At 38.6% G+C, this 19,094-nt stretch overlaps 1 pseudogene; it reads right to left on the reverse strand.

Moving 5' to 3' along the window:
- Positions 1-1,970: 1,970 nt before the first annotated feature.
- Positions 1,971-2,702, reverse strand: LOC105747320 (protein tyrosine phosphatase type IVA 1 pseudogene; annotated as a pseudogene).
- Between the last annotated feature and the right edge of the window lie 16,392 nt (positions 2,703-19,094).

Here is a 19,094-nt window from a genome sequence, read left to right on the forward strand (position 1 = left end):
TGCCCATTGTGCAGATTTTATTTTACATTCATTATAAAGTCCTTTGAGGTGCAAAGGTTTTTACTTTTGAGGAGGTCCAATTTATCTAGTTTTCCTTCTATTGCTTTGCTTTGGGTATAAAATCTAGAAACCATTGCCAAACACAAGGTCCTGAAGGAGGTTCCCTATGTTTTCTCCTAGGAATTACATAGTTCTGGCTTTTATATTTGGGTCTTTATTCCATTTTGAGTTGAATGTGTATATGGTGTGAGGTATTATTTTGTATATGGAATCCGGTTTTCCTAGCACCATTTGTTGACGAGACTATTTTTTCCCAATTGAATGGTCTTTGGCCCCTTGTTAAAAATCAGTTGGATATATGGGAAGTGGATTTGGCTCACCTGATAGAGCATCTGCCTACCACATGGGAGGTCCAGGGTTCAAACCCAGGGCCTTATGACCCATGTGGTCGGCCGGCCCTTGCACAGTGCTGATGCGCACAAGGAGTGCTGTGCCATGCAGGGGTGTCCCTCACGCAGGGGAGCCCCATTCACAAGGAGAACACCCTGGAAGGAGAGCCTCCCTGTGCATAAAAGGGCAGCCTACCCAGGAGTGGCACCACACACACACCGAGCTGATACAGCAAGATGGTGCAATAAAAAGAGACACAGATTCCTGGTGCTGCAGACAAGAAAGCAAGTGCACACAAAAGAACACACAGTGAATGGACACAGAGAGTAGACAATGGGGGGGCAGGGAGGAAGGGGAGAGAAATAAAAATAAATAAATAAATAAAATAAATCTTTTAAAAAATCAGTTGGATATAAATGTAAGTTTAGAAATCTGAGCTCTCAATTTTATTACATTGGTCTATATGTCTGTCCTTGTACCAGTACCATGCTGTTTTGGTTACTTTAGCATTATGACAAGTTTTTTGTTGTTGTTTTGTTTGTTTGGTTGGTTTTTTTGCATTTCATTTTTTATTTAGCTGCTTAAGTTCTTGTATTAAGTTTTTACAAGCTGGTAAACACTGATAAATTATTTCTCCCACAGAACTATAACCACACATTCCCAGGTAGTATAAATATATGGTCAAACTAACATTAACACACATCACCATTTTATCAATTACATAATAAAACAAATTATCAAGTATCCAAATATTAAATTACACAGCTCAAAAGGCATATAAAATACTAGATGTCTGCTGAATTCACTAGCAGAAACCTACTTCTTTCTTTGCAAGAGATTGGGAAACGAAGGGAAAATTTGCTTATCAATAAAAAGTAATAGTTGATCAACAACTTACAGTAGATATGTAAAAAGTTACAAGAATTTCAGAAATTTTGTGGTTAAGAATTATTGTAGCTACCATAACAAAGCACATCTATCTTCAAAAATATACAGTTACTAAAATAAAGAACATATTCTTCATGTTCTGTACAAGATGAAAGCAACATTTTACTAAAAATATTTAATAGCTCCCTCCCATTCATTTGTCAGTCCCTCCCAGTTAAGTTACACTCCAAAGTGCAAACATTAAATTAACCATAAGACTTTTTTGTCTGGACACATTAAATACATTTGCTTCTATAAAATGCATGTTTTTAAAATGGAAGTTTCTCTAATGTCACAAAATGAGATTCACAGATATTCATTAAATAGGCACTGTAAGACTCGGTAAAAATCCAACAATATTCAAAGGTTGCATAAACCTGGTGTGTACTGGTATGAATGTGGGAGGTAGAAACATAAACAGGCAAATAACCATATAGATCGTACTTTCAACATTTGAAATGACTGAAGGAATAAACACATAAGATCTAGAGTGTTCATAGTTCCTGGGATTTTAATTCTGTATAATACTAAAAATATATAAGTATTGTGTGTGTGCATTTTGGCACCTAATCTCTCTAAATTTCTTGTATATTAATAAGATTCTGGCATGGGAATAGATTTAAAGAAGACTTATCAGTCAATACTGCATGGTTTCAGGAAAGGTCAACTGTTACAAATAATGAGTCCGTTTTAAATGCTGACCAGCAAGAATGTGTCCAAATGGGTTGATCATAACCAAAATAAAGAGGTTGCAATTCTGTGAAACTTGCAGCTTGGTAAAACTGCTTTTCAATCAATACTCCTATGGAAGCTTCAGTAGATTTATTCACCAATATGTTGGCAAGTATGTACAACAAATTAGGTCTTCTTTCAAGTTCCACTTCCAAGGCGATAGCTTTAGGCACCCCAGTTTCTCTGTTGTTTCTGTGACCATTGGCGTCTTTGAAACACAGCCACATTTTAGGACAGTGCTTCTCCGAATTCAAAAGTTGCTTTCTGTTAAAAGCTCCATGTTGCTTTTGTCTTATGAACTGTGCTACAGCTTCATATTTCATTTCATCTTCAATGAATGCTAAAGCAACAAGCCCTGGAGATCTCTCAAGACCTGCTCCACAATGAACAGCAATGCAGCAAACAGGTACTCCATGAAACTTAATTTTTACAAGACTTAACCAATCACCAATAATATGGTTGGATGGTGGTACACCATCATTAAAAGGTCAATCAAGAACTTGGACGCCTTCTTTCTCCACAAGAGCGGTGTCATAAGTTGCTTCACATACTCTTACTATTATGGTAATGCCATACTTCTTAAATTCCTCTATAAATTTTCTTAAGGTTGCATCTGTTGGATTGTGTGTAATAAGAAATCTCATGTTCTTATATGTGACTCCCTTCATTTGAGCCATGTTAACTTAGTTCAAAACACTCAAAAGGAATATGAAAGAGTTTTAAAAATTGAATACAGAAATGATGTAAAGAAACTGAAGTCTACTTCAATATACTCCACCTGAAATTCTCAGTGCTTTAAGTATGAAGTTGGGAATAATGGAAAATGAAATTAACCTCCTAACAAGAAGTAGCCATTCTTCAATCCAGTAATACCGAGGCAATATGAAGAAGTGCACTGAGGTTTACCCCATCCAGATCAGAACTCTTGTAAAATGCTCTGTGGATTTCAATTCAGCACTTCAGTGTCCAGGTTGCCTGGACTCTTGATGGAGAAGTAGTGAGTTTCTAAAGATCACTTGTCTACATAGAAGTCATGCTGTGCCTGCTAGTAATTTCCACTGCCCTTTAGAAACTCTAACTGGACCAAGATCTAAGAAATAGGTGTACCCATTGAAGACTGTGGCCTAATCATACAGCAGGTCCTGAGGCGATGGTCAAATAGGCAGGGCAGTAGGCAGGGCATTTGTAGCAGCTGCAGGGCAGAGGGTGGCAGGAGTCAACGTGGGACCAGGCTCTCTGTAATATATTTTAAGCTCAGGAAGTTAAGTTCTCCACTTTCATTCTTTTTTCAAGATGACTTTAGTTATTCCACATAAATTTGATGATTGGCTTTTCCATTTCTGCAAAGAAGATTGTTGGAATTTGGTTTGGGATTAAGTTGAATCTATAAATCTCTTTGGATAGAATTGACATCTTAACAATATGCTGCCTTCTAATCTATGGACAGGGAATGACCTTCCATTTATTTATGTCTTCCTTGATTTTTTTTAGCAATGTTTTGCAGTCTTTTGGTTACAAGTCCTTTACATTCTTGATTAGATTTATTACAGATATTTTATGCTTTTACTTCCTATTATAAACAGATTTTTTCCCTTGATTTCTTCTTCAGATTGCTTATTACTAGTGTATAGAAATAACTACTGACTTTGGAGTGTTGATCTTGTACTACACCACTTTGCTGAATTTATTTATTAGCTCTGGGAGCTTTGTGGTGGATTTTTCAGGATTTTCTGCACTTAGGATCATGTCCTCTGCAAATAGGGAAAGTTTTACTTCTCCCTTCCCATTTGAATGGCTTTTATTTCTTTTTCTCACCTAATGCTCTGACTAGAAATTACAGTACAATGTTGAATTAACACTGGTAAGAGTAGGCAGCCTTGTCTTGTTCTTGATCTTAGGAGGAACACTTTCAGTCTTTAACCATTGAGTAGGATGCTGGCTGTGAGTTTTCCATATATGCCCTTTATCATGTTGAGGAAGTTTCCTTCTATTTCTTGTGTTCTCAGTCTTTTTCATCCAGAAGGGGTACTGGATTTTGTCAAATACTTTCATTGTGTCAATTGAGATGGTTGTGTGTTGTTTTTTCCCTGTTTTCTGATTATGTGGTTTATCACATTAACTGATTTTCTTCTGTTGAACTACCCTTGAATGGCTAGAATGAAAACCACTTGATCTGCCTTCTTCCCCCCAGTGTGGGACATGACACCCAGGGATGAGCCTCCCTGGCACCGAGGGATCACTACCAAGTACCAGCTGATGACATAACTAGAAAATGACCTTGAATTAAAGGTTCAACGCGGACCAGCAGAATATCCCTGTCTACATATAATAACAGGAGTTAAAAATACTGTTTGACCTAAAGTAAGGGGGAAATGGAAAGGACAAATGAGTTTATATGGCTATGAGTCTCTAAAAAAGAGTCTGGAGGTTGTCAGAAGGATTGCCCTTATGCACACCTGAGCAGAGTCTCAGAGACAGATAAAGTAGATACAACCCCAGATATTGGTCCTTTTGAGGGCTAAAGAGACCCACAGGTTCTATGGTCATGGCAGATCGGGTTCACTGCCATGCCCGTTGGCCCTTCTTTGGAGCTGGTGTTTCTGCATGATGGAGCTGGACTCAGATGGGATCTCTTTTCACAAGCCTTTCATGCTACTTTACTGGAATTTAGTTGGTGCTGGGGCTTAAGATATATCTAGGGGATTTGAATCTCTGGACTGACCATATGATAGCCAGGCCCTGAGCCTCAACAGACTTCAGCTCCTACATTCTGATTTATTGGACTTACCCCACTCAGCTAACATGGAGTTGAAGAATGTCAACCACCACACCATGGAACCTAGAGTGCCTTCAACTGAAAGCAGGAGGATTACATCCAATATCCATGTGGAATCTAAACCCCCTCTTGACATAGATGTGGAATGGACACAACCAAGCCAAAGTCCACAGGAAGGAGGAATACAGTAAGGATCAGAGTGGACTTAATGATATCCTATTCATGAACTATTGTGGTTAATAACCAAGAAAATGTGGCATTGGTGTGGAAAAAGTGGCCATGGTGGCTGCTAGGTGCGGGGAATGGGAGGAAGAGATGAGATGTGGAGGCATTTTCGGGACTTGGAGTTGTCTTGGGTGGGGCTCCAGGGACAATTGCCGGACGTTGTATGTCCTCCCATGGCCCACTGGATGGAACGTGGGAGAGTGTGGGCTATGGTGTGGAACACGGGACATGGGGTACAGTGATGCCCAGAGATGTACTCACCAGATGCAATGGATGTGTCATGATGATGGGGGAGAGTGTTACTGTGGGGGGAGTGGTGGGGTGGGGGTGGTGGGGGTGAATGAGGACCTCATATTTTTTAATGTAATATCTTTTAAAAAATGAATAAATTGAGTAGAATTTGGGGAAAAAAATAAAAATAAAAAAAAGAAGAGAAAAAAAAAACACTTGATCATGGTGTATAATTATTTTAGTGTGCTATTGGATGTGGTCTGTTGGTATTTTGTTGAGGATTTCTGAGTCAATACTCATAAGAGATATTGGTCTGTACATTTCTTGTGGTATCTTTATCTGGTTTTGTTATGAGGGTACTGTTGGCCTAGTAGAATGAATTAGGGAGTGTTCTCTTCCTCTTCAATTTTTTGGAAGAGTTTGAGCAGGATTGGCATTAATTCTTCCTGAAATATTTAGTAAAATTCCCGTGAGGCAATCTGGTCCTGGGCTTTTCTTTGTCTGCAGGTTTTTGATGACTGATTCAATCTCATTACTAGTTATTGGTTTATGAGATATTTTATTTTTTCTGAGTCAATGTAGGTAGCTTGTATGTTTCTAGAAATTTGTCCATTCCATCTAGGTTATCTAATTTGGTGGCATGTCCATAGTATCCTGTTAAAGTCCTTTGCATTTCATTTGGGTCAGTAGTAAATCCCCCTTTTCATTTCTGATTTTAGTCATGTTTGTTCTCTCTCATTTTTCCCTTTGTTAGTCTAATTAAAAGCTTGTCAATTTTATTGATCTTTTCAAAGAACCAACTTTTGGTTTTATTGTTTCTCTCTAATTTTTTTTCTCTATTTCATGTATCTCTACTCTAATCTTTATTTCCTTCCTTTGTCTTGCTTTCAGTTTACTCTTCTTTTTTCTAGATCTTCCAGCTTTGAGGTTAGGTCTCTGATACAAAATCTTTCTTCTTTTTTAATGTAAGCATTTAGAACTCTAAATTTCCCTCTCAGCACTACCTTTGCTGTACTTTATAAGTTTTGGTGAGCTGGATTTTTGTTTTCATTTGCCTCAAGCTACTTTCTAATTTCCCTTGTGATTTCCCCTTTAAGCTTCTGATTGTTAATTAAGAGTACACTAAGAGGATCTTGTTTAATTTCCACTTATTTGTTAATTTCCATTTCTCCCTCTGTTACTGATTTCTAGCATCATTCCATTATGGCCAAAAAAAAGGTACATTGTACAATTTCAATATTTTTTAATTTATTGAGACTTGTTTTGAGACCTAAGATATGATTTATTCTGGAGAATGGCCCATATACACTTTAGATGAATATACATTCTGCTACTATCGGGTGAAAGATTCTATATATGCCGTTGGTATGATTGGTTTAGAGTATTGCTCAAGTCTTGTATTTCCTTATTTTTTTTTTAAGAATTTTTTTTTAATTTCTCTCCCCTTCCCTGCCCGTCCCCCCAGCTGTCTGTTCTCTGTGTCCATTTGCTGCGTGTTCTTCTGTGTCCACTTGTATTCTTGTCAGCAACACTGGCTATCTGTGTCTCTTTTTGTTGTGTCATTTTGCTGCGTCAGCTCTCCATGTGTGCAGCGACACCCTGGGCAAGCTGCACTTTTTTCTCACTGGGTGGCTCTCCTTACAGGTTGCATTCTTTACACGTGGGGCTCCCCTATGCAGGGGACACCCCTGCATGGCACGGCACTCCTTGTGCGCATCAGCACTGCGCATGGGCCAGCTCACCACATGGGTCAGGAGGCCCTGGGTTTGAACCTTGGACCTCTCATGTGGTAGACGGATGCCCTAGCTGTTGGGCCAAATCTGCTTCCCTGTATTTCCTTATTGATCTTCTATCTAGATGTTCTATAATTATTGAAAAAGGTGTATTAAGGTCTCCTACTATTAATGTAGAGCCATCTATTTCTCCCTTTAAATAGTCAGTATTTGCTTCATTTATTTCAGGGCTCTGTCATCAGGTGCATACATATTTTAATTGTTACAATCTTCTTGCTGATTTGTCCCCTTTATCAATTTAGAGTGAGCTTATCTTACAAGTTTATTAAGATATATACTTTAAATTTAAATTTTTAATATTCTTGAATCCTAGTGTTTGGCTCTTTTCAGTCATCTAATTGTGAATAGCAGCATTCAGTAGATAGATACGACATTACCATGCAGATAGTTATTCTGTTAAAGTTGCTTAGCAACAATTATTCAACATTCAGATTCTATCAGCTTTTCACTGAATTGTCTTAAAAATCTGAAAAGGGTATACTATTTCAAGTATCTAGCATTGAACTCTATCATTTTTTTTGCTAAAGCAGCACAAGTCAATCCTACAGTTTGTACAAAAATAATATTTTCATTTCTTAAAGCCCATAATAAATGCCAGTTGAGCCCAGCATTTCTGCATGTTTCTGTAAGTCCAATGTAGAGATGCTCAAAGCAAAGAAACTAGTTGGAATTAATGAATCTGTGTTTTAACTTCATTAATCCTGAGAGTCAAGAAGCATTTCTTGACCAAATAAACTCTCAAAATTAAATGATGAAAAATGTGGTTTTAGATAAATTTATTAATCTTATCAAATCCTTCAAATTCAATAATTTTACATGAATCTAATTGCCATTAGAAAGATTCTATTGTCTTTCCTCCATCAGGACTCTTCCCAAAAGAATAAATTAGAAACCAGAGGAAAAATGCAAACACCCCCTCATTACTCACTGCAAAACCAACTTAATTTGAAACATATTAATATAAAATGGTATCACGGATTAAAAAGTAAAGAGCTTTGTAAAAACTAAAAGAAGTACAATAACAGAGTGACTATTATTCCTATTTTATTTCTCAAATAGATATATTTTTATATTACATATTGAACAAGTTCATGAAGCATTATGATTAAGACAAAATTGGGGTAGTTGGATTATGCAAAAAAAAAGAGGATAATTAATTAGTATAAACGAAAGGAAACCTGTGGTTGGTCCTTGATTGAAATAAAATAATTCTTTTCCCACCTTATTATTTATTCATTCAAGGTTTGTTGTTATTACTTGTTTAAGAAGGCGATGGGACATAATCCCAAAAGCTAATCAGAATTTCAGAGAGCTTTTAAAACTACAAATGCCCAGGCCCCATTCTCAAAGAATCTTCAAGGTGAGGCCCAGTAATCTATATTTCTTAAAATCTATAGATATTTATGAGCCTCAGAGATAGGAATGCTTGGTAAAAATGTTTGCTTAGAAAACAAAACATTTGTACAAACTGACGTAAAACTATACAGACACATGGAATCTCAGTCAAGTATTTCCATATGGTGAAAAAAACAAGAGTACTAAAAGTCTGCAAGTATCTGAGCATCTGAGGCTTCAAGCTTTTTAGCCATCTTTTGGAGATCTGGCCTACTATATTAACAACCTGCTGGGGTCAGAATGCTCATAAAATCATAGACTGAAAACAAAGTTTCACTAACACTAAATTTCTTATAAATTCACCTTTCCCCTCCCATCCTCTTTTGTTTTTCCTCCCAATGCTTTTTTGGGAGGGATTTATCCTTATATCACCCATTCCTTTTCTTCCTATGACCTTAAGCAAGTGCCTCCAAAATCCTTTCAGAACGCCAATTTAGGGATAACATTTTCTTAATTTTCTCCTTCCTATATACCCTTATTTTGGACAACAGCTATCTTGTATACTTCAGAAGTTTACACTAGCTTAAAAATGGGGGTCAATGAGGTATAACACACATACTGAAGAATGTATAAACATGCATGTGTAATTTGAAGAATCACTAGAAAGCAAAAAGTCATATAAATATTGCCCAGCTCAGAAAAATAAGCATTGCCACCCAGGACTCCATAACATCCCCATGTAATCATTCGCAATCACAACCTTGTTTGCTCCCCTGAGGGAAGATACTAACCTAATATTTGTAACAGTCATTTCCTTCCATCTCTTTATCACTTTACGACTATTGTCTACATTGCTAACAATATCGATCCATTTGTATTTGACTTCTCTCTTTCAATCAAGATTATATTTATGATAGACTATAGTTAATTCATTTCACTGCTATATAGTATTTCCTTGTATGGTTACAACATGAACTTTTATGTTATGGTATTCTACTATTCAATCATTACACTCTTAGGGACTCTAGGACTGGTTCTAGTTTGGAGCTGCTAAATTTATTCCGACGTAGATATTCTTTTATAGTATTCTGATCCACAAGTGCATAAGATTATCTATTGTATATATCTAGTAGTGGTTTTGGGGGTTGTAAAATAATATTAATAATAATAATGATAAAACAATAATAGCATTTCTAATCTTTAAACCTATCATTAACATATCATTTTCCTACTAATTGAATTTGGTAATATATTAGGCTTCATTTTTTAAGAAATTTTGGATTACAGAGGGGTTCAACTATGGCAGGGGAGGAGCACTGGTGTGGGTGTCATTGATGGGGGATGCATGGGTCAGAGGGAGTTCTTCAGGGCATATATAGAGAGTATATAAATATGTTCGGATAGTCATTGGGTATTGTCATAGTATGTAGAGTTACACATAACAATTGAGGGAGTGCAGAGTTCCCATCTGGGGGAGCTCTGTTGCATTCCCCAATGGAACAGCAACAATCCCCCAAGTACAAGGGCAAAGACCAGTGAAGAAGGATGGTCCAATGATGGGCCCTTGACACTGATGACTATGTTTATGAGTGGATGTGCTTGAAATTTCAACAAGGCCTAGAGCTGTAGGCCTAAGAATTACCTCCTGAAAGCCTCCATGTTGCTCAAATGTGGCCACGCTCTAAGCCAAACTCAGCATGTAAATGCATTACCTTCCCCCCAGTGTGGGACATGACTCCCAGGGATGAGCCTCCCTGGCACTGAGGGCTTACTACCAATCACCAGCTGGTGAGACAACTAGAAAAAGACCTTGAATAAAAGTGAGAAATGGTAAAGACAGATTTTATATGGCTAAGAGCCTTCAAAATGAGTTGGGAGGTCATCAAAGAGGTCACGCTTATGCACATCTCAGTAGGATGGAGGAATAAAATATGGATTAGATGGACTTACTGGTATTCTATTATAAAACTATTGTGACTCTAGCAATGGAAGAAATGGTATCACTGATGTGCAGACCGTGACCACAGGAGTTGCTAAGGGCAGGGAGAGGATAGAAGAGGTGTGATATGGGGAAATTTTCAGGACTTGGAGTTGTCCTGAATGATATTACAGGGACAGATTCAGTACATTATATATTCTGCCATAACCCACTGAATGGACTGGGGGAGAGTGTAAATTACAAAATAAACTATAATCCATGAGGTGTAGCCGTGCTCCAAAATGTATTCACCAAATGCAATGACTGTGCCACACTGATGAAGGAGGTTGTTGATGTGGGAGGAGTGGAGGTGGGTTGGGGAATGGGGTATATGGCAACCTCTTATATTTTTTAATATAACATTTTGTGTGATCTATGTATCTTTTTTTAAAAGACAATAAAAAATTTGCTAAAAATACCAAAATCAATAATGGCAAGAGCCTTATGTTTATTATGTTCCTATAATGTTTTGAGCAATTCACATAGATTAACTCATTTAATCCTTACCATCACCCTGAGAGTGAAAATGTTCTTGAGGGGTGGTATGTGTTTTCCTTTTTTTATGGATAAACTCACCTGTTCAAAATCTTTTTTTTTTTTTAAGATTTTTTAAAATTTCTTTCCCCTTCTCTCCGCCCCCCCCCCCCGGCCCCAGTTGTCTGTTCGCTGTGTCCATTTGTTGTGTGTTGTTCTTTTTGTCCACTTCTGTTGTTGTCAGCGGCACGGGAATCTGTGTTTCTTTTTCTTGTGTCATCTTGTTGTGTCAGCTCTTCGTGTGTGCGGCACCACTCTGGGCAGGCTGAACTTTCTTTCGCGCTGGGCATCTCTTCTTACGGGGCGCACTCCTTGTGTGTGGGGCTCCCCTATGCGGGGGACACCCCAATGTGGCAGGGCACTCCTTGCATGCATCAGCACTGCACGTGGGCCAGCACCACACAGGTCAAGGAGGCCCAGAGTTTGAACCACAGACCTCCTATGTGGTAGAAGGAGGCCCTATCCACTGGGCCAAGTTCGCTTCCCATGCTCAAAGTCTTAAAACCAAGAAGATGGGATTGAAAACCCATGTATCCATATATAAAGAATTCCTACATCTTGAAAATAAAAAGATAAACAACCCATTTAAAAAATGGGAAAAAGATTTAAACAGACACTTCTCCAAAGAAGAAATACAAATGGCTAAAAAGCACATGAAAAAATGCTCCAAATCTCTAGCTATCAGGGAAATGCAAATCAAAACTGCAATGAGATACCATCTTACTCCCATAAGATTGGCAGCTATGAAAAAAACAGAAGACTACAAATGCTGGAGAAGATGTGGAGGAATGGGAACACTCATCCACTGCTGGTGGGAATGCAGAAGGATCCAGCCATTCTGGGGGACAGTTTGGCGGTTTCTCAAAAAACTAGTCATAGATTTGCCATATGACCCAGCAAATATGCCCAATAGAACTGAAAAGAAGGACACAAACCAATACATGCACAGCAATGTTCACAGCAGCATTGTTCACTATTGCCAAAAGTTGGAATCAACCCAAATGCCCATCAACAAATGAATGGATAAATAAAATGTGGTATATACATACAATAGAATACTACTTGGCTTTAAGAACAAATACACTACAAACACATGTGATAACATGAATGAATCTTGAGAACCTTATGTTGAGTGAAGCAACCCAGGCATTAAAGGACAAATACTACATGACTTCAATGATATGAAATAAGTAAACCAAGCTGCCTCAGAGAGCTAGAGGCTGGATGATAGGCTTACAGGAAATTGGGGGGTAGAGGAAGGATGTAAGCTGACACCTACATGGGTGAAATCTATGATAAGCTGGAGGTAAGTGTACAAGGAAGGGATAAAATGGGGGCATAGGGTTACCTTTGGGTGGGGCTTTGTGGGCTTGAGGGGGGCCAGGGATGGGAGGATGGGTAATATTGCCCAAGAAATTAGGGGAGGGGAGGGCAACATACGAACATAGGAGATTGTCAGGTATTTGGTTGAGTATAATGCTGAGAAAACCTTTTCAAAAATATAATAAGGAAAGTTACCTGTTTAAGATGCTTAAAGGGGATAATCTGATGCAGGACAGGCTCCTGGGGAATATGTGAATGCTCATTTTGTCATAGTGGGTTATATCATTGGATAGAGATCCATATAATGAGAGTGAAGGTATACCCACATCCTGGGGAGGACTGATGCCCTCAAATAGAGGGAATTGTATCTCTCAAGAGAAATGGTGACTCCCATTGGGCAGTTGAGCATGTCAAACCCTCAACACTGTTGCAAGTATCTCTGAACATGGCCCTTCAAGCAATGAAGATTGACTGTCACTGTGGGCCCTAAGGGGAGCGGGAAAGAGGTATTGACTAGATGGAACCAATGTAACTGTGTGGGCAATAGAAGTGTTCCACAAGAGTATGCAAGGATGGATATAAGACATGTGAAATTACACCAAAAATATATAGGGGCTGATAGGCTAAAATGTAAATCATAATGTAAAACATAAGATAACTAAAATTTTAGAAAATTGTATAGTATAAAATATAAACCACAATGTAAACACAAATGTTACCTTGTTTGAAAGCTATTGTCTCAATATCTGTACATCAGTTTCAGTAAATATAGTATGAATATGTAAAAAGATTATTGGTGTGGAAGGCAAAAGGTTTTATGTTGGATATGTGGGAGTACTGTATATTGCATATTTGAATTACTGTGATCTAAAACTCTTGTGAAGATAAGCTTAATAATTAGAAAAAAGAAAAGAAAAAGATAGGACATAGACACAGAGGAAAAGATGGAAGTAGTTGCCTTGCCAATTTGCATACAGGGCAACACTTAACTGCAGTGACGGAAGGCAAAACATCAAAAACAAAGCTTTTGCATTTTTTAATTTTTCAATATCCCCATTTATTTTTACTATAATTTTTCCAAATTAATAGTATTCTATATCTAACCTTTAAACTCATCACTATATTCCATTTTACTATTAATGGAACCTGGCAATATATTGGGCTTCACTTTTCAGGAAGTTTTGGATCACAGAGAAGTTCAACAATGGCAGCAGAGGAATACTGGTGTGGGATGTTATTGATAAGGGACACATGATTGGCAGGGAGTTCTACAGGGCATATATCCAGGGTACATAAAAATGTTTGGGTATTTTCATAGTGGATACAATTAAAAACAACATCTGAGGGGAGTGCTGAGTTCCTAGCCAGAGGAGTTCTATCACAGTCCCTAAAGGAACAGCAACAATCCCCCAAGTGCAACAGCAAAGACCAAAAAAGAAGGAAGGTCCAACAATGAGCCCTTGATACTAATGAATATGCTTGTGAGCCTGCGCACCTGAAATAAGAACAAGGCCTAGAGCTGCAGGGTGCCTAAGAGTTACCTCCTGAGAGCCTCCGTGTTGCTCAAATGTGGCCAGTCTCAAAGCCAAACTCAGCATGTAAATGTGTTGCCTTCCCCCCAGCATGGGACATGACTCCCGGGGATGAGCCTCCTTGTCGCCGAGGGATTACTACCAAGTATCAGCTGATGATGTAACTAGAAAATGACCTTGAATAAAAGGGTCAGCTCAGACCAGCAGAATATGTCAGTCTACATATAATACCAGGAGTTAAAAATGCTTTTTGAACTGGACCAAGGGGGAAATGGAAAGGACAAATGAGTTTATATGGCTATGAGTCTCCAAAAAGAGCTGGGAGGTTATCAGAGGGTTGCCCTTATGCACACCTCAGCAGAGTCCCAGAGACAGATAAAGTAGAAACAACCCTAGGTATTGGTTCTTCTGAGGGCTACAGAGACCCACAGGTTCTATGGACATGGCAGATGGAGTTCAGTGCCATGTCTGTTGGCCCTACATTGGAGTTTGTGATTCTGTGTGATGGAGCTGGACTCAGATGTGATCTTTGTTCACAAGCCTCTCCTGTTACTTTTACCAGAACTGTAGTTGGTGCTGGGGTTTAATATATACCCAGGGAACCTGAATCTCTGGACTGACCATATGATAGCCAGGCCCTGAGCCTCAACAGACTTCAGCTCCTACACTCTGGTTTATTGGACTTACCCCACTCAGCTAACATGGAGTTGAAGAAGGTCAACCATCACACCGTGGAGCCAAGAGTGCCTACAACTGAAAGCAGGAGGATTGCATCCAGCATCCATGTGGAATCTAAGCCCCCTCTTGATATAGATATGGAGTGGACACAACCATTCTAAGGTCCACAGGATGGAAGAATAGAATATGAGTTAGAGTGGACTTTACTGATATTCTTTTCATGAACTATTGTGATTAGTAATCGAAGAAAATGTTGTATTGGTGTGGAGAAAGTGGCCATGGTGGCTGCTGGGTGTGGGGGATCGGAGGAAGAAATGAGATGTGGAGGCATTTTCGGGACTTGGAGTTGTCCTGGGTGATGCTACAGGGACAGTTACCGGACATGGTAGATCCCCCCAGGGCCCACTGGGTGGAACGTGGGAGAGTGTGGGCTATGATGTGGACCATTGACCATGATGTGCAGTGGTGCTCAGAGATGTATTCACCAAATGCAATGAATGTCTCATGATGATGTAGGAGATTGTTGCTATGGGGGGAGGAGTGGGGTGAAGGGGGTGGGGGATATATGGGGACCTCATATTTTTGAGTGTAATATTAAAAAAATAAAGACAAAAAAGAGAAAGCCCATGTATCAGCAGCAGAATCTGTACTCAACCACCACAACATAGTGCAATGGTATTATAGAGTATGAACATTTTCAAATTTACTAGAGAATGTCAAACTTTCTCCAAAGAGTTATTCAAATCTACACTCCCATCAGCAGGATAAGAGAGTCTCTATTACTATGAATCTTGGGCAACATTTATTGTTGGCAGACTTCCCTATTTTAATCAGTCTGGAAATTGTGTAAGGATATTTCATTGTGATTTATATTTGCATTTCCAAGGATTTAAAAAAAATTTAATTATCATTTAAATTCCCTTATTTGTGAATTTTTTTATAATTATTTATTTATTTTTAAAAATTACATTCAAAAAATATGAGATCCCATTCAACCCCACCTCCCCCACCCCCCACTCCCCCCACAGCAACACTCTCTCCCATCATCGTGACACATCCATTGCACCTGGTAAGTACATCTCTGAGCATCACTGCACCCCATAGTCAATGGTCCACATCATAGCCCACACTCTCCCACGCTCCATCCAGTGGGCCCTGGGGGGATCTACAATGTCCCGTAATTGTCCGTGAAGCACCACCCAGGACATCTCCTCGTCCCGAAAACGCCTCCACATCTCATCTCTTCCTCCCATTCCCCAAACCCAGCAGCCACCATGGCTACCCTTCTCACACCCATTCCACATTTTCTCTGTGGACATTGGATTGGTTGTGTCCATTGCACATCTATGTCAAGTGGGGGCTTAGATTCCACATGGATACTGGATGCACTCCTCCTGCTTTCAGTTGTAGGCACTCTAGGCTCCATGGCGTGGTGGTTGACCTTCTTCAACTCCATGTTAGCTGAGTGGGGTAAGTCCAATAAATCAGAGTGTAGGAGCTGAAGTCTGTTGAGGCTCTGGGCCTGGGTATCATATTGTGTTCAAGATTTTGCCCATTTCCTACTAGGTTGCACATTTTTCTCAGTGATATATAGAAGTTTTTTAGATTTTCTGTACACTATTCCTTTGGTCATCATTATATTTTTTGCAACCATGTCTTCACATCCTGAGGTTTGTCTTCTCACTTTTGACTGCTTTTGAAAAAAAGAAGCAACATGTTAATCTGTCAGATTTAGTCAGTTTTCCCCTTGCAGTTAGAACTTATTGTGCCTTAATTAAGAAATGCTCTTTTACCCCGATATTTTGAAGATATTCTCTATGTTATTTTCTAAAAGTGTTTTGGTTTGCCTTTCACATTTAGATCCTTAAGCAACGTAGGGACCAAAGTTGTTGTTTTTTTTTCCCATAAAAATTCCCAGTTGTGCCAGAACTATTTATTGAAAAGCCATCCTCCTTTCCCCCACTGCAGCGTACTGACACCATTGTCATAAATCAAGTCTCCATGTAATAAAATGCTACATTATCTTAATGAATCTAGCTCTAATATGTTTTAATATCTGGTAGGTAAGTCCTATCACATCATTCTTAAAGAGTATCTTGGCTATTCTTGACCCTTTGCATTTCCACATAAATTATAAAATAAGTTTATCAATTAAAAATAAAAATGTTTGGGAATTTCATGGAGATTGCATTGAAACTGCACGTTATTTGGGAACAATAGATATCTTCACAATATTAAAGCTTCCGAGAGCTGAGCATGGAATATGACTTCAGTTATTTAAGTCTTCTTTAGTGTCTTTAAATAAAATTTTATCATTTTCTCCAGAGAGTTCTGAATATCTTTTGTTAATTTGATTCCTAAGTACTTAATATTTGTTGGTAATATTTTAATATTAGTTTTATAAATTCTCATGTTCTATTTGTTGCTGGTGTGTAGTAATGCAATTGTATTTTATACAGTGATTTTTTTTTCATCTAACAAACTTGTTCTCATTCATTCTAATAATCTGTAGATTCTCTTGGATTTTCTACATGCACAATCAAATTATGTGAGAATAACAAATTTGTCTTGGAAAAGTCCAGATGACAGACATTCTTATCTTTTCCTCAATTTCAAACAGAAAGCTTTCAACGGTTCATCATTACATTTGCTGCAGAAGTTTGATAGAAAACCTTTAATTAGATTGATAAAGTTCCTTTGTACTTAGTTTGAGAATATTTTTCTCATGAAAGGATGTTGAATGTTTAGCAAATTCTTTTTCCATATCTAATTAAATGATCCATGATTAATTCTCCTTTAATAATTGGGTGGGTCATAGTAATTGATTTTCTAAAATAAAAGCAACTTTGGATTCCTGACATCAACCTGATCAGGTCAGGATGAATCATCTCTTTCATATATTGCTGGATTTGTCTTGCTAATATTAGGCATTTATGTCTAATATTTATGTTCCTAAGTTGTCCCCGTCTCCTTCCCGCCCAGTATTGGCAGCCAGCACTGCCCCTCTTTCTCTCCTTCTCCGTCTTCCGCCTAGCCGTTATCTAGACAGCCCACACTTTCCCCTTCCCCTCCCTTGCTCCTAACCCCTTAGCCAGCTTACTGTCCAGTAACTGCCTACTGTCCAGTAACCGCCTACTGTCCAGTAACCGCCTACTGTCCAGTAACCGTCTACGCAAGCAACAGCACCCGCCGGCACCAATCAAGTCCCTTTACGTATCCCTAGACCCTATAAAACCATGTCCCCTTCTACAATAAAGCAGACTTGTGCCCAGACCTCATCTCCGTGGTGTTTTTGTTTGCACCGCGCGTCCCCCGTGCCTGAGCGGAGAGAGCGAGGGCCCAACGGCTTCGTGCCGACCCCCCTCCTCTCCTTTGACCGTGGGGCAGCCCCCGTCCGGAGAGCTCGCCCGGCCATCTGCGTTGACCCTCCCGGAGGCCCGCAGCTGCCCACACTAAGTGAGGGTGACCAGTGGTTTTATTTTCTCACAGTGTCATTTGGTATCAAATGAGTTAAGGAGTATCTCCCTTTTTCTATTCTTTGGAAGGGCTTTTTTAAGTTTGGAATTATTTGGTTCTTGAACATTTGGATCACTCACGAAAAAAGTTGTTGAGGCCTGGAATTTTATTTCTGGGAATATTTTTAACTATTGATTCAATCACTTGAATAGCTATAGCATTTTGTCTATTTTGGAAAGATATGTTTAGATTTCCCAGATGCTAAAATAAGTACCAAACAATGGGTTGCCTTAAAAATGAGAAATTTTTGGCTCATGTTTTGAGGCTAAGAGAAGTCCAAAATTGATGCATGAGCAAGGCTTTCTCCCCAAGGACTGTGGTATTCTGAGGCTGCATGCCATGATATCTGGTCCTTGGCTTTTCTGTCATATGGCAGTCCACAGGGCCATGTCTCTCCTGTCTCGTCTGGGTTCTGTTGACTTCCAGCTTCTTCCCTTGGTTTTCTCTAAATGTCTGAATTTCACTCTGCTTATAAAGGACTGCAGTATTCCAGATTAAAGCCCAACCTGATTCAGTAACATCTTCACTGAAGTAACATCTTCAAGAGATCCCATTTATAATGAGTCTACACACACCAGAATGCAGACTAAGACCAAGAACATGTCCAAACCAAGTACACAATTCAATCCACCGCACCATATTTTTCTGGAAATGTGTCCATTTCTACCACGCTACAAATTTATTGGCCTTAAGTTCATAATATCTACTTATTATCACAACAGGAATATTATTTCTTATTTTTCATTGCTGATATTGGTTAAGTATGCCTGATATCTTTTTTCTTGATTAACTTTGGCAGAGATTTGTCACTGATCTTAAGTGTTTTAACTGGACTTTTTATTTTTCATTAGTTTATTTATTTCCTTCCTTCTAGTTTCTTTGGCCTTATTTTATAATGCTTTCTAACTTATTAAAATACATTCTTCTCTCAATAATATTCAGTAGTTCTTTAGGCTAGACATATTTAAGGCTATCAATTTCCCTTCAGGTACTGCAACCCATAAATTTTCTTAAGTATTTATTAATTATTTTCTAGTTCCACTTATATTCTAGGTTATATTCAGATTTCTTCTCTCATTCACGGGTTATTTGGAACTGTATTTACTTTCTAAAATCAATAGAGC

This window comes from Dasypus novemcinctus, chromosome 5 (genome assembly GCF_030445035.2).
Source record: "Dasypus novemcinctus isolate mDasNov1 chromosome 5, mDasNov1.1.hap2, whole genome shotgun sequence".
Lineage (NCBI taxonomy): Eukaryota > Metazoa > Chordata > Mammalia > Cingulata > Dasypodidae > Dasypus > Dasypus novemcinctus.